The sequence below is a fragment of the Agelaius phoeniceus genome, chromosome 5 (genome assembly GCF_051311805.1).
Source record: "Agelaius phoeniceus isolate bAgePho1 chromosome 5, bAgePho1.hap1, whole genome shotgun sequence".
Lineage (NCBI taxonomy): Eukaryota > Metazoa > Chordata > Aves > Passeriformes > Icteridae > Agelaius > Agelaius phoeniceus.
The window spans coordinates 20,828,914-20,843,309 of NC_135269.1; the positions used below are offsets into that span (position 1 = coordinate 20,828,914).

Below are 14,396 nucleotides of genomic sequence, written 5' to 3' on the forward strand. Positions count from 1 at the left end.
CTGTGTTAGTGGCGCTCAGGGAGAGAAATGCCATTAGGACATTTTGTTTTCTTGTCTTGCACCTTCTCAGATTTTCTTGATTTATTCAGTAGCTGTTCTAGCAGAGTGAAGTTCATGTGAGTGATCATGTGGGAAGGTCAGAGAGGATCATTAAATGACCGAAGAATCACCATCAAGAGCAGAAATGTCAGTCTAGATTCAGTCACCCCTGCTTCTGACCTCAAATAAACGTGAGATTTGGGATGTATGGACACACAGTGCTCCTTCAGGTGTTAAAAAAAATGATGGCTGCACTGCTGTAATGCTCATCATCCTGTTCTGTTGGTGAACCTCACCCTTGAAACACGTGCTCTCTGTGCTATGTAAAGTTCCTCTTAAATAACTTAGTAATACAAACATTTTTACCGTGAATTAGAAGAAGTCAGCCAGCTCCTTCAGAGGATTTTAGCAGTAGAGCTGTGAGAGATGATTCAAGGAACTGAATTCACAGTCACCAGGAAGTGCTAATGATGCTGATAGTGAAAGACAGAGCTTCCCCTTGGCAATTTAATGATGGAGAGAACAAACTGAAGGCTCCCAACCTCTTGGCATCAGGGTCCTTAGAGACAGCAGACAAATCTTTGCTCAGTGCAGCAAAGAAAAAGCTCTTGGACATCAGCCATCCCGAAATTCTCTGGGGTTTTGTGCTGCCTGTTAGAGCAGAGAACCTGCACAATGACCCAGATGGGCTGTTTAATGAGATGGTTCTCTAATGAGGGGATATCGTTTTAAAGCTGAGCAAATAAAGTGTGAGATGTAGTTTCAGATGCTTCCTTTTTTGGGTTTTACTGTGTGTTTGACTGTCCTACAGCCGGACAGGAAAAAAAATAAGGTGTACAAAAACTCTGGCATTACAAAGCAGTATTTCACAAAAGCAGATTTGTCCTGTGTTTCCAGATTGCCTGAATATTACCTGTTACAGATGGAAAAATCTGTTATGGATTTTTATTTTTTGTCCCAGGAGAAGGTACCATTGTAGCTGTTCAGCCAGAGAAAGGGTGGCTAAGTGTACATTGCAAACACATCGATGTGAAGCCATCTATCTCGGTGACAGGAGGACAAAGAAACACAGCGGGTGTTTTGGTTACTTTTTCTTTCTTTGCTATTGTTTTTCTCTAGAATGAGGGACTTATCACTGTAATCTCCTGTTATTTCTGCTTTTCTTCCAACTTTACAGTAGTTTTTCCAGGTCTCTCTCAGTTTTGTGGAAAAGCCCCAAAAACAACAAAACCAAAACCTGGCAGTGGAATAAAACCATGTGTGGCAGAGTGCATGCACAAGAGAAAAAATTATGATTGCAGTAGTAAATTTAATCTGGCAGTTCTTAGTTCTGAAATAAATGACTTTGAGACTTTAATTTTCCTTTGGTGTGGTTTGGACATACAGTAACTAACTTGTTTCTATGTTATGGTTTCTGATTGAGCTGTGTGTGGAATTTCCTGTAAAGTTGTGAATCATCAGCCCAGAAGTATTGATTTGTTTCTTTATTTTGTTACCTATATATTGATGAGTACAATCATTTTCCTGTGTGCGTTTGGCTTTTTTCAAGTTTTTAGGATTCTCTGGTTTGTATTTATTGCATATCTTAAAATATGTGCAATTTTTGTCAACCATGTAATATTGGGCTGTGAAGTTTAGTTTTAGTCCAGGTCATGCTCACACTGGTCACCTAAACACTAGTGGATTGTTAGTAGATGCAGTATGTTGTAAGCTATTGGCATTTCGAGGGATGTACATTGCTGTAAAAAAATCAGTCGTTTTTTAAAATAAACCTTTATATTTTACAACCTTACAACAAAGACAGATAGTATGTGTGTGCAAAGTATTTAGAGAAACATAAAAAATGTAAGAACAGAAAAGAAGGAATCCCTTCACATCACATCTCATTTCTAGTTGGTAAGTGCCTCATCTCTCCTGCAGCTCTATAAAACCTTTCTCTTTGACTGAAGATCAGTTATATGGGGGACAGATTTATTGCCATTCTCCCATGTACTTTATTGTGGGCAGTTTTTGATGAGTATTTTTCCCAGGGTTGTATTTTCACACATGTGACGGCGCAGTGGCCGCCCGTGGTTGCTGGGCATGGGCGCAGGGCAGGCTGGATCTGTGCTGGTGTTGCCAAGTCCTGCTGGTGTGGCTGTCAGCTGGCAAAGCCTGACCAGCATAAAGCCCCAAGGGTAGATTCCATTACATGAGTAAAATTGCAGCTTTTTGGTATTTCTGTATTGCTGTGGCCAGGATCTAATGATGCAGCTTTTTATCTGTTTCTGTAGCTGAAGATTAGAAGGAATTACTCCCAAAAGCCACCTGTGCTTGCAGAACTTCCAGTGTAATTTCTACTTTTTCCAGGTCGCCCCTGCCTCCTTCTGCTTAATCCCCACTGCACTTGCCAAATGTTTCCACCCTCTTTTCTGGGTAACCCTACAGATAAGAGGCAGCCTTTGGAGTAAATCCTTGTACCTCTTTATCAATTCATTTTATGCTATACCCAGGTTTTTGTGATGCATTTGCTTCTAACAGCATTGATCTGTCTGTACCATTCACGGATTTGCAGCTTCCTTGTCTGTATATCAAAGCAGGAATAACATTTTGAATTGAAGACTTGTAGTCTTCAAGAGCTTGAGGTGTAGATAATTTTAATTAGTGAATCCCATTTAAGATGCTAAGTAGAAATGCCCTCTTCTCAGTTGGTGAAATTATCCCAGTTGACTGTGAATCACACACAGTTACTGTATAAACTGGATCACTTTGAAGGTGGAAGTTGTGTTCTAATGACACTTTTCCCTCTGCAGCAGCCTGCTCACTTCACCATCCTCCAGTGCTAGACCCAGCTGTTGGCCTTTATCAGCATTGTGTGTTGGGTAGGGTACACTTGGAGGACTTGAGGACAGCTGCAATGGCCAGATTTTAAAGAGGACTGTTGTTAAACCTTCTATTGTTACACTTATGCTTGTTTTCCTAATACAGTCCGTTGCAGTGCCCAGCTATACAAGTGTGTGATTTCTTGCTGATCTGACACCAGCCTTTGTGTTGAACCCTGTACTTAAATCTCCAAGTTTTCAAGCTGCAGCTTGGTATAAAGGCTTGATGATGTAATTATTTTTGTTGGCAAGCCTAACACTTCAAGATGTTTCAGAGTGAATAGTGATGGAGTCTGTCAAATGATTTCTTGAAATCTCTGAAGTTTATGATAAGTGAATTTTGCCATTCGGTGCTTTCCTCAGTGATTAGCCTTACAGTGCAAATCTGGTCAACACATGAGCTCTCAGGTCAAACTGTTCACTCCCTTCCTCTTTCAGATTTTCATGGATATTTTTCTTTCATGTTTTTTTTCTTAAAATCAGTTCTTTGAGTTCAGTAAATAAAAGCTTATGGAACTTGATGCAAAGTTTACATAAAATGACAGAGAAAAACATTTTTTAAAATATTACCAGCAAACTACGTTAAATCTTGCCAGGCTTTTGTGAGTACCCATCACTGAGGCTGGGTATGGCTGCCAAATGTTCTTTCCAGCAAAGACTGACAAACCCCAGATGAATTTTAGGTTAAATTGCTTGTAAATACTTGTCTTTTGCATGTGTTTTCAGCTGAGGTGGTTAAACAAAGGCTTTGCAGAGGTGTGTTCTGCCTCTTGTTTGGATGGGTTGCACACCTTCTGGATGGCTCCACAGGCATCCACTACTTCCCATTGGGATTTTGGAAGGAAGTGATTAGCAAGCTGCTGATGAGATCTAGCTATACGCAAAAAAGAAAGAGGGGATCCGATTTTCCCAAGTGTTTTGCTCAGTGGTCATCTCAGTGACTCTGTTGCTTCTCATTTACCACTGTAGTGATGGGGAATTTGAACTGGTATATTATTTTTATGATAGGATTTTAAAAAGCCAGAAAGCAGGTGAGTTGACAAATAAAAATGTCCCACCATCACTAATCTTTATTGTGCTGATGATAAAATCAGTATTTGTTTTGCCTTGTCTGAAATCTGTTTCCTGCAGGCTTCATCTGGTGTAGAATATTCTACTGAATCTGTGGTCGTGTTAAAGTCATTTATCACTGTCTCTTGGGGTTTTTATTAAACTTCTCTTAAGAACAAAAGGGTGATGCATTTATGTTTATAGGAATAGCTGAAACCAAGAACTGCTGTGACATCTAAGCCAAAATTTTCAAATTGTATTATACTTAAAATCACCATGGTTTATACAATTACTAATTTCTATTAAGTCCTTTGTGGCATGTTTGCTTTCAAAGCATGACATAGACAGGGGTTCTGCAAAGCACTTGGACTCTCCAGTCCCACCAAGCAGCTCCAGCAGTGAGAGATGTTGGGACCCTGTTCTGGCATTTGGCCCCCACGTTCTGCCTCTATCCCCAAACCTGCAGGGTTCTCTTCTGTCTTCATATCTCTAAGGCTCAAAGTGTTGCAGTGATTTAAGAACTAATGGTAAGGTCATGAAACAACTTGTGAGAAATAATCTCTTGTTTTGGGACTTTTGCATGAATTATATATGTATTACTCCGTATTTTATAAACTGTCAATACAGATTCCTTTATGTAGTGATGAATTATTTTCACTCTTCTCTTTCCCTAGCAGACAACACAGCTTTTCTTTGGCATTCTTCTTTATCTTTCCCTCCCCCACCCCCCAAAAAGATGAAAGAAAAGCAGAAGGCTTTGATAGATTTATTGCCTGTAAATCTATGAAAGGTGCTACTAAAAATCTCAGACTGAATTGCTGGGATACCAGTGAGGATCCAGTTAAGAACCATGTCTGATGTGGTCAGTAAAGTTCTCTGCTTGTTTGATAGTTTTCCTAAAGCTCCAGCTCTTGGATTCCTGGGTTTTCTTGAGAACTTTTGCTCTGACATGCAAGAGAATGTGTTTTCTCTTTTTCTTGTTAGAAGAAATAAGTTTGACAACATGACTAGAGCAGAGCGTGTGCTGAAAGCTGTGGAAATAAAGCAGCAAACGAAAGAACTCCAGTTTTACTCATAAAAAAATTCTTTATTTTTAGGCCAATTTGGGGTCTTTTTGACATTTGGTTTTCCCAGTAATGAAATGTTTTAAAATATCTTTGAGACTGTTAAACAGTTCAGCTAAGCTACTTCATAACATTTCACTGCCCTTGAATATTTGTTCTGTATGATTTGAAATGTCTGTACTTTGGTTTTGGGGTTTTCCCCCCTTTCACTTTCCCAGGTAGGCTGTACAGTTTGGTGAGTTCTTTAATGAATATAGAGTGTGCTTTTGTCCTTGCAGTTTTCTTTTGTTTGTTTTTGTTTTTTGTTTTTTTTTTTAACAAGGTGCAGTTTTAAGAATTGAAATATTATACATCTGGTTTTATTAAAGTCACAGTAATGGGTGAGGGGAGCATTTTATTTTAAGACCACTTCATTTTCACCTCTGGATAGCCAAGTAATCTTTTAAATGCCCCCAAGGAGCAGAGCCTGTGCCCTTCTGCTACTGAGGCCGTCATCTGCCCATATTTAAATGAGCCACCATGAAGCTCCCATTTTCAGAGTTTTCTTCTGAGAATTGGTTTGTTGATAAAACCTACTGAGGGAGCTGCTTATGTGTCATAGTGCTTCTCAAGGTGCTTTCTAAATGTCACTGAAACAAGCTTCTGTGGCGTCACTAGTTTTACACAGCGATAAACAGGAGTGTGCATTGGTATTTTTGGAAACCAGGCAGGGTTGAGCTCATGGATTAAGTCCTCTGAGCTTAATGTGGTTTTGTTGCAGGTACTGATATATCTGCTCCCCTTCAAGGCAGCAAATTGGAAGTAGTACACCTTAATTGTGTAAACTGAGAGGTCTAACCATACCCACTGGAGTCATGGAGGCCTGAGGAAAATGAATGCTCTAATATTAGTTAATTGCTTTGAAGATATATATTGAAATAAGAGTTCTAAGTATCTTGGTAAATATTGTTTCCTTTATTACAGCAATGTATCTCATTTTATGGGAGTCATTTGCAGTAGCACTCAGTTTGTGGTGCTAAAGCAAACCCGTCAATGTGCTTTACGAACTCGAGGGCTGCTTTGTGCTGGTGGCTCCCCTAAGCCAGAGGATGCTCACCCACACGTGCAGCTGCACGAGCTGAAAACCGAGCCCATTTCGGAGCCTGCCTGCAGCCACAGCCCGCAAACCACACGGCACCTACGGACGTCACGTGCGTCCCTCAGGGGGACAAGTCGTTCTCACGGCCTGAGGTGGCTGCAAAGGCCTCCTGCAGCAATGAGGAGCCAGCCCAGCTCAGGGCAGCGCTGGTTTCCTTTCTCTTGGGCTGGCAGTGGTGTGTCTGTGTCATCAGCCTCCCTGCTGTTCCTTGGCCACCCTCACAGATTCCCGGCTGCAGGCTGTGGCGTGTGGAGATTTGGTCAGCAGCCAAAAAAAACTAATGGAGGGAATTGAATAAAGAGCGAGTGTTGGCACAGGCACAGCCGCACCGGTGGGGAGCTGTCGCTGGAACAGGATTTCCACAGGCAGCTAGTTCACTGGTGTTGTCACCAGCTGAGTTCCAGCACAGCAGGCAGCTTGCAGGCCTGTGGGAGTCACCTTCCACATCTAAACTCTGGGGTCTGCCCAGCTTAGCAGCAGCTTTTGCAGTGTGTCCTGTGTGAATCTGCATTCAATATCAAAACAGGGTATTAGCCAAACAATTTAGTTGTTACTAGTCAAGTATTTTGCACCTGGGCAGCAAGGTGGGACACCATGGGCTCCTAGTTCTGGGGGAAATATGGTGGCCTAGGTGCTTGCAGGGGTTTGTGTGGCTGAGATGATGGGCTGCACAAGCTGGGGCTTGGCAGGGCCTGAAGGCCTCATGGTCAGTAGATAAACTGCCATTATCCAGCTAAAAGTTGACAAAAACATGTTTCCACCCAGTCTAGATTCATAGAATCACAGAATGGTTTGGGCTGGAAGGGACTTATAAAGGCCATCTATTCGTACCCTCTGCAATGAACATAGACATCTTAAATTCAATCAGATTCCTTTGAGCCCCATCCAGTCTGAGCCCTGAATGTTTCCAGGGATGGGACATCTGCCATCTCTCTGGGAAATCTATGCCAGTGTTTTACCTCCCTCATTATAAAAAAATTTTGTCCTTATATCTAACCTAAATCAACTTTCCTTGGCTCACCAGAGCCTTCTCTTCTGCAGGTTGTAGAACACCAACACTCTTCCTGTTTTCTTAGAAGTGTTCCCCTCTTATGATCTGTGGCCTCCTCTGGACCTATTTCTACAGGTCCATGTGTTTCATGTGTTGAGGACCCCAGAGCTGGATGTAGTACATCTCTATTAACATATTTCTGGTCTTTAGATAAGACATTTGCTTAGTTGTTGTCCTTAATGATGCATGCCTTCATCCAAGTAATGTCTGCATGTTCTGGCTGTTTGCAGGTTGCATAATCTGTCTCTGCAGTAGTATTACATATTTTGAATCTCTCTCCTTGCTTGCTTCAGACTGATTTCTTGGTCAGTCTGCTTTTGAAGTACCTGAATTAAGGTGTGCTGCACAGTTAAAATGAAATGCAAACTGGTGTTTGGTTCAACAGAGCTGTCCTTACATGTTGCTGCCGCACACCTCAGTGAGTAGCTGTTAATTCATGAAAGGTATGAGGATGGTAGATCATATGAATGTTATCACACACTCAGCTGTCAGTTCATACCCCAAAAGCATGCAGAGTGGGTTAGTGTAAGGATTATTTCCCATCATTTATGGTTTTATTGTTTTCCTTCTCTACTGCTGCTTGCATTAATCTTTTATGTCCTATCAGTAGACCAGAGTTCACGAGCTCCTTATCTCTCTTTCCTACATTATATTGGTCTGTACTGACTCTTGAGTTATGTGCCTAAGGAGGTTTTAATCATACTTTAATGGCACATGAAAGCCATTCCTTCATCCTGCCTATTTCCCATGATTCTGAAGTCATCACAAGAATATTTTCCTCATTTTCTTCTGAGATCTTCAAGCACTGTCTGTAGCAGTCATATTTTACTTCACCCCCTGTCATGATGTGCCAACCCCAGAATGTATCGTCTGTTGTATGAACAATTCAGATTGTGAAGATCAGGAGAAATGAGTTCAGGGCAGTTGGTGTCTACGTCTGCATCTTGTTTCCCTATCTCAGAGTGTGCAGGGGAAAGCCATGCTGCTGGACTTGCCCTTTCTGAGTCAGATCTCCTCCGAAACATTTTTTAGCTTAAGAATTCCAGTGGTGGAATTTCCAGGTGGCAGCTTTAAAACCAATCCATAGCCCAACTCAAAGGAGTTGAGGAGGAGATCCTTAGTTCTTCTTTCCAACTGTCTCTGAAGAAGAAAAACTTGACTCAAAAGTTCCAGTTGTTCACATTATGATCAGGGCAAAGTCAAGGTTTCTTGGGGATTCATAAATGTGAGCTGGTAGAATTTTTGCTCTTTATGGGGTTCAATGGAGGTTAAAACCTGTATTCCCAGTGTGTGTAATTTTGAGCACTGGTTTTGAAGGCTTTCAAACTGTTACATTATCATTGCTTTTGCCATGTTTGTTACACTCATTGCTTTAAATCACTTGAGTTGGAGGTTTTTTCCCTATCTGTTGGCCATAAAGTTTGTTCTGAATTCAAAGTTTCAAGTAGTGGTTGCCTAAGCAGAATGGGGAGAGAGCCCATGGTCGTAAGTCAGTACGGGTGGTATGTTCACACAATTGATTTCAAAAACCAAATAGAAATGTGTCAAATTCCATAGCTAAGCTTAGTGGACAAAGTATACCAGCTGAGTATTGAACAAAGATGAAACTGCCCAAGGAAGGAGCTTTAGATATTTGAAGTGAATACGTTTCACTGCTTTCCTGTGCCATGGAAATACCAAGAACAATTTCTATGTGGAAGAAGAAAAGATGCTCACCTTTTTTGTCAAAACTCCTCTGAATTAAATGCAATCTTTCAGTTCTCATACTGGCAGAATTGGGGAGGAGGGAGGTTGCTTCCACATCTGCTAGGGTTAGAAGCAACCTTCTTACACAACAAACCATTTTGAGTGTCCACTAAATCCACTGTTAGTCATTTAGAGACATGATTAACATGAAGAATTTTGACAAAAGAACCTTCTCATTATGCAAACCTTGCATCAGAAAAGATGACTCATGTGCAACATATCTTTCACATGTTACATCTGTGTAACATATCTATAACGGTGCAAGAGAAAATTACAGTTTCCCATTTAAAATGAACAGTTCAGCTTTGCCTGTGCATAGACTAGTTAGTAATTTTTGGTCTCTGAGTGCATTAAAACTTCATTTAAAAGACCACAGCAGTAAGAGAAATTGCATTGATTTACTTAATAAGGTATTTTCTTGCTGATGGGTTGGTGCTCTGTGCACCAGGTTCAGAAGCCATCAGGTGCCTTTGGGGCAGCGTCCTTAGCCCTGTACTGTGGCTTAGCCCTCGCTCAAAATGCTTTGAGGAGAAGAGTCAGACCCTATGGCCTGTTAACTTTTGAGGTGGAATAGAAGCACAAATAAACACGGGATAGGGCTCGTTGTTTGCATGTTGTCCTTTGGCTCCAGCAAAGACCCACCAAGAGGGGGGGGTGTATGTGGAGGCCTTCCAAGCACAGCCAAGTCTACTCCTGTTCCAGCTCTTAGCAGCAAGAATTGCTTCCCTGGTTACATATTTCTGAGCAAATGAGCTCAAAATAAGTGACAATTTTTCAACAGTGGGTACTCTCTGGGAAGTCTGGATACATGGATACAAATGCCTGCTTCAATTTCCCATTGTATGTGTGTATATATATATATAAACTCTGTTTAAATCTCTTAATGAAGCTCATAGATTACTCTTGGCCTTGTGTAGCAGTCCCTGTGGCTAGGGTCAGTGGTAGAGTGTTGTTGTCTCATGGCTGGAGACCACAAATCTGCAAATTATTTGAACTGCAAGGTTCTGCCTTTTCACTAGAACAGAAATAAAATAACTAATTACAAATTTATTGTATTTTATTGTATTTTCAGATTGGAAATTTAGTCTATTTTTGTTCCTTTTCCTTCTGATGTGCAGCTGAGGCAATGAAAACTTGCTTGTAGTGTTGTGCATTGCAATTAAATTTCATGGTGTGTTTTTATGCTGCAAAACAGTAGTTCTCATTGAATCCATGTCTTTCCCAAATAAAATGAACTTCATAATTCTCATGTAATTCCCTGTGCTTCATATAATTGCTAGTATTAAGAAATCTAAACCAGAGAGCATTTTGTTGTGTCTATCCATAGAGAATGTGATTGGAATAGGTACACCTTCCATTAGTTTAGGAGCTGTACCCACCTGCATGATGCCACAAAGACACATTTGTTTGGGGACTATACCTGAGTGAATGAAATGGAGTTTATTGTTACTGGTTTAACAGTTAATTTTGGTGTCTTTCCTATCTAAGATTTTGACTTTAATCAATTTTGAAGCGTTTTATTCAGTTTCTGTGTCCTTCATTGCATATAGTGCTGCTTAAGTCAGCCAATCAGTTATGTAATGGTGACCCACTGAAGCCCTGCCTGGAAGTTTCCAAACACTGTTTGGTTTCTTTCAGTCTGCTTCAAAGTGAGAAGGCTAGATAAAATCAGCAGATGTGATGTAGCTGGCGAGGCAATTACAGATACCTGCTGTATTGTTGTATGTCCCTGATTTCAGTTGCTTCTGATATGGTCCAGCAGTATTTAACTTTTTCTAGGGCACTCAGTTCCCCCAGAATGATTTAATGATTTAAAAATACTTTTCTTTCTTCTTCTTTTTTTTTTTTTTTTTTTTTTTGTAATGGTGGGCTTTTTGTGTGTGGCGTGAGTTTTTTTTTTGTTTGGATTTTTCTTTTTAGTTTCAGCAGAGTTGTCTCATCTGTTTCTAAGACAAAGGCTGTGGGAGCAGAACTGCTCTGTGGTTTGTTCCTCAGCCTGGTTTTGGTGCTTTAATATTTGGTGGAGCTGTGCTTGGAGGTGAAGCAGCTCCACAGAGCAGCCAAGGCACTGCTGAGGATTTGTCTCAGTCCCTGCAAGGGCACCAGTGGAAAGATGGGAATCCACAGAGAATGGCATTTATTCAAAGCAGAGGATGGATAAGATGTGTCATGTCAAAGTCATGCTGGAAGCCACACTGAACCACAAAGATAAAATAGTGAACGTGTTTATTCATTAACTACTGTCTGTTCAGTGCTCTGGAGAAGGCTCTGTCATAGAAATGGTCATATATTCCTGTACTACAGGGTTTTTGGTGTTTGTTGGTCTGTGTTGATCGGTGAGTTCCTCGGTGAAGCAGAGGAAAAGATTAATAATGCAAAGGTTCAAATCTTCATATTATGCATAAATGAAAACTGCATTTGACCTTTAACCATTTTGAGAATAAATGTGCAGCCATTTCTCTCCGGGAAAAGTAATAGAGGGCATAATTTTAAAAAATGTGTTAGCTATTTTAGGAGTAAAACTCTGTATCTTCATGTAGAATCCAGAATGTAGGGATGCTTACGCTGCATGGAATAAAAGGAACTATTAGATGTCTGTAAAATAAACTTAAGGTTTTTTTTGGAAAAACCAGTAGCCATGTTATGAGCTCATGCACATGAACACAGTTAGTTTGTATTATAGCTGGGTAGGGAAGAGTGTGTCTATAGGCTCTATAAAACCTGAATTTGAAATGGGTTCAGCCAGGCAATCTGTAGAGCAAGTGATCATAAATATGTGCTAGCAGCATAGTCTAACCTCTCTTCTTGTAAATTTTTTTCATAGTCTGTAATGATTTTGCCATATATATGTATGTATATAGGTTAACCTTTACTGGTCAGAACTGATTTATTGTTGTGGGTGTCTATATATCAAAGGACTGAATGGTAAAACACGTGCTATTAACAGGCAATTTCTATTTAGTAAGCCAAGAGGAATTTTGGAAGAATGTAAAGGTTACTTTTAGAAAGGACTGTCATCTGGCTGCTATCCAGGGTTTCCAGTCAGTGAAAGTTTTAGGTGAGTATTTGGCTTTAAATCCATGGCAAAGCCCCACTGAAGCACATGCTGAAGTTTCTCCTTTCCTGAGGGAGGATGGACACCTTGGTCCCATGCGGGTCACGGCTATCAGTCCCTGAGCTCAGGTGTTTACAGGTGAGGGCATCTCACCTGCTGGGGACACCCCAGGTGATGTACCAAACCACACAGAGGCTGTGGGGCACATCCTGCTGAGGGCTTGTAGGCAGTTCAGGAGATTGCCGTAATCCTGCATCGTAAACTTTGTGGGTAGGTGGTTTCTATCCTGCTGTGACAATCTGTTTGCTTAGTGCATCCTTAGCAGGGTGGGAGGGAATATAGTCAATTCTTGGAGTGATGGGATACTGCCCTAAAGCCAGTAAATAGCAGCTTGTGTTTCTAAACCATTTTATCATTATTTACTTTCATTAAGCATGGGCTTTCATGGTGAGGGTGGAGTTGCTAATCTGATAGGATTTCCTTTCAACTGCTTGCACAGATGACTAATTAGCTACACTTTTCTGTGGGCTCCACACACTCCATCTTACCCAAAACTTATTCCCTGGGGGGCTAACATCCTGACCCCAAGTCAGTGAGAGTTCTGTCAGAACTGCCTGAATTTTCTTGGTGAGGCATGGCAACATGCAGCCGTAGTACATTTTTGTTCACATATATTCATAGGTTATGGGGTTTCCTTGCAGCCCCTATGTGTCATGTGTTTTCAGGTTTGATGGCTTACCGACTGCAGACTTAATTAATTTTATTTATTTTCTATTTATTTCATTAAAACACATACATGGTGCCTTCCCAGAAACCTTTAGGACTGATGGTTTAGTTGTTCGAATTGAAGGATGGTGATGATTTTAGCAGCTTTGTGATGTTATGGTAGCATTGCCTGGGCCAGAGTCCAAGGTTTTGGCATTCGTGGAAGGTGACTTAAAAAGCAAAGAGCAAACACCCAGCTCTGCAGGAAGTACTGTCATTCTCCCATCAACCAGTCACCTCACCCTTGAATGGTCAGGTGTTTTCACTAGTTGGAATTGCAAACCATCCTTATTCCTACTGTATATATCAGGTTTGCATCAGCTTTTGCATATGTAACTGGCTCCCAAGTGCAAGTGATTGCTCCATAGACCACAGGTGCTTTGTCACACTCACCTCAGTCCCATTTCCAGCTGCTTCCACCCAGCAAATGGGAAGGGTGAGGTTGGTACCTACAATGGGAATGCCCCATGCTGAGTCTCAGCACTGTGTGTCTGTTCTGCAGTGTATTATTTATAGAGTTTTGGGTAAGCTGATGGTGTTCTGAAGTGAAAGGAGGGCTTTTTGGCAAGCAACTACTTCTCCTGTAAAAAGCATACTAATCTTTGAAAATATTGAAGCAAATGGAAGAGGAGTTTTTTAGGGTTTTCAAAGTATTCTTGCCAAGTGTATGGTGGAGTATTAGTGCAACTGCCCAGAAACAGAAGCACGTGAGTGTTTTTGGAATGATGTGCCTGACCCTTGAAGTCATCTGATGGCAAAAGGATGGTGGCACACAGAGAAAGCAATGGAAAATATGCTCTTTTGGACCAGGCGTTTTGTGCTGCTTTACTATAGCTGCAGTACCTGGAACACGAACCTGTTTGGATTGTAGGTCTCGCAAAACCAGAAGATGACGTCCTTGTGTGGGATTACTCATTTGCAGTTTGATCCTCAGTCTGTCTTCTCCAGAAGCCCAAACCAGCATTGTTACAAGAAGCTCACTGCTCATACGTGATAGAGCTTCTGGTGCCTTGTGTGTCAAACACTGGAGGAGACAGGGTTGGGTCAGGAGAGGTGCTATATCAGCACTGTGGGGCTCTCAGGCTGTGCTCATACCACAGTTCTGAAGGGGAAGGCTTCACTCCAGGCTGGGCATTTCAGGGGGCCAGGTAATGAATGAAGGAAATTACAGGCTCTGGGAAAGTGTATTATAGCTATGAATCACTGAATCCTCTCCCATTCTGCTGTTATCAGCTGACAGCTCTTTGTCCGTAAAATAAAACCCATTAATGCATTCTTAGTCATTTTTGGTGACTCAAAGGCTTAGACCTTCTTTGAACTCTCAGTCTAAGAGGAACTTGTGCTTGTTTTTAGCCAAACCCATTTTTGCATGAGTTAGTACTCCTGCACATTCCCACGGTCACATTTCTACCAGAGCACATCCCTTTCCTCCTGGAGTATGTGTCTTAGGTCTTGCTGCAAGAGCACTCTCATGATTCGACTGGGTGCCATCAAATCTGCATTTCTTCAAACTTTCTCACTTTCTGGTACTGCCAACACATTCATTGTGATCTTTTCTTCCATCAGGTTCCCTGTGACCTCTCAGCTTGTTCTTGGGTCACCACACTGAGGGCTGAATGTGTTATAT

At 41.3% G+C, this 14,396-nt stretch overlaps 1 protein-coding gene across 4 annotated transcripts in view; it reads left to right on the forward strand.

Annotated features, from left to right (window-relative positions):
* Positions 1-14,396, forward strand: part of ABTB3 (ankyrin repeat and BTB domain containing 3) — a 175,146-nt gene that overhangs the window by 71,480 nt on the left and 89,270 nt on the right. The gene's annotated exons all lie outside the window — the stretch shown is intronic.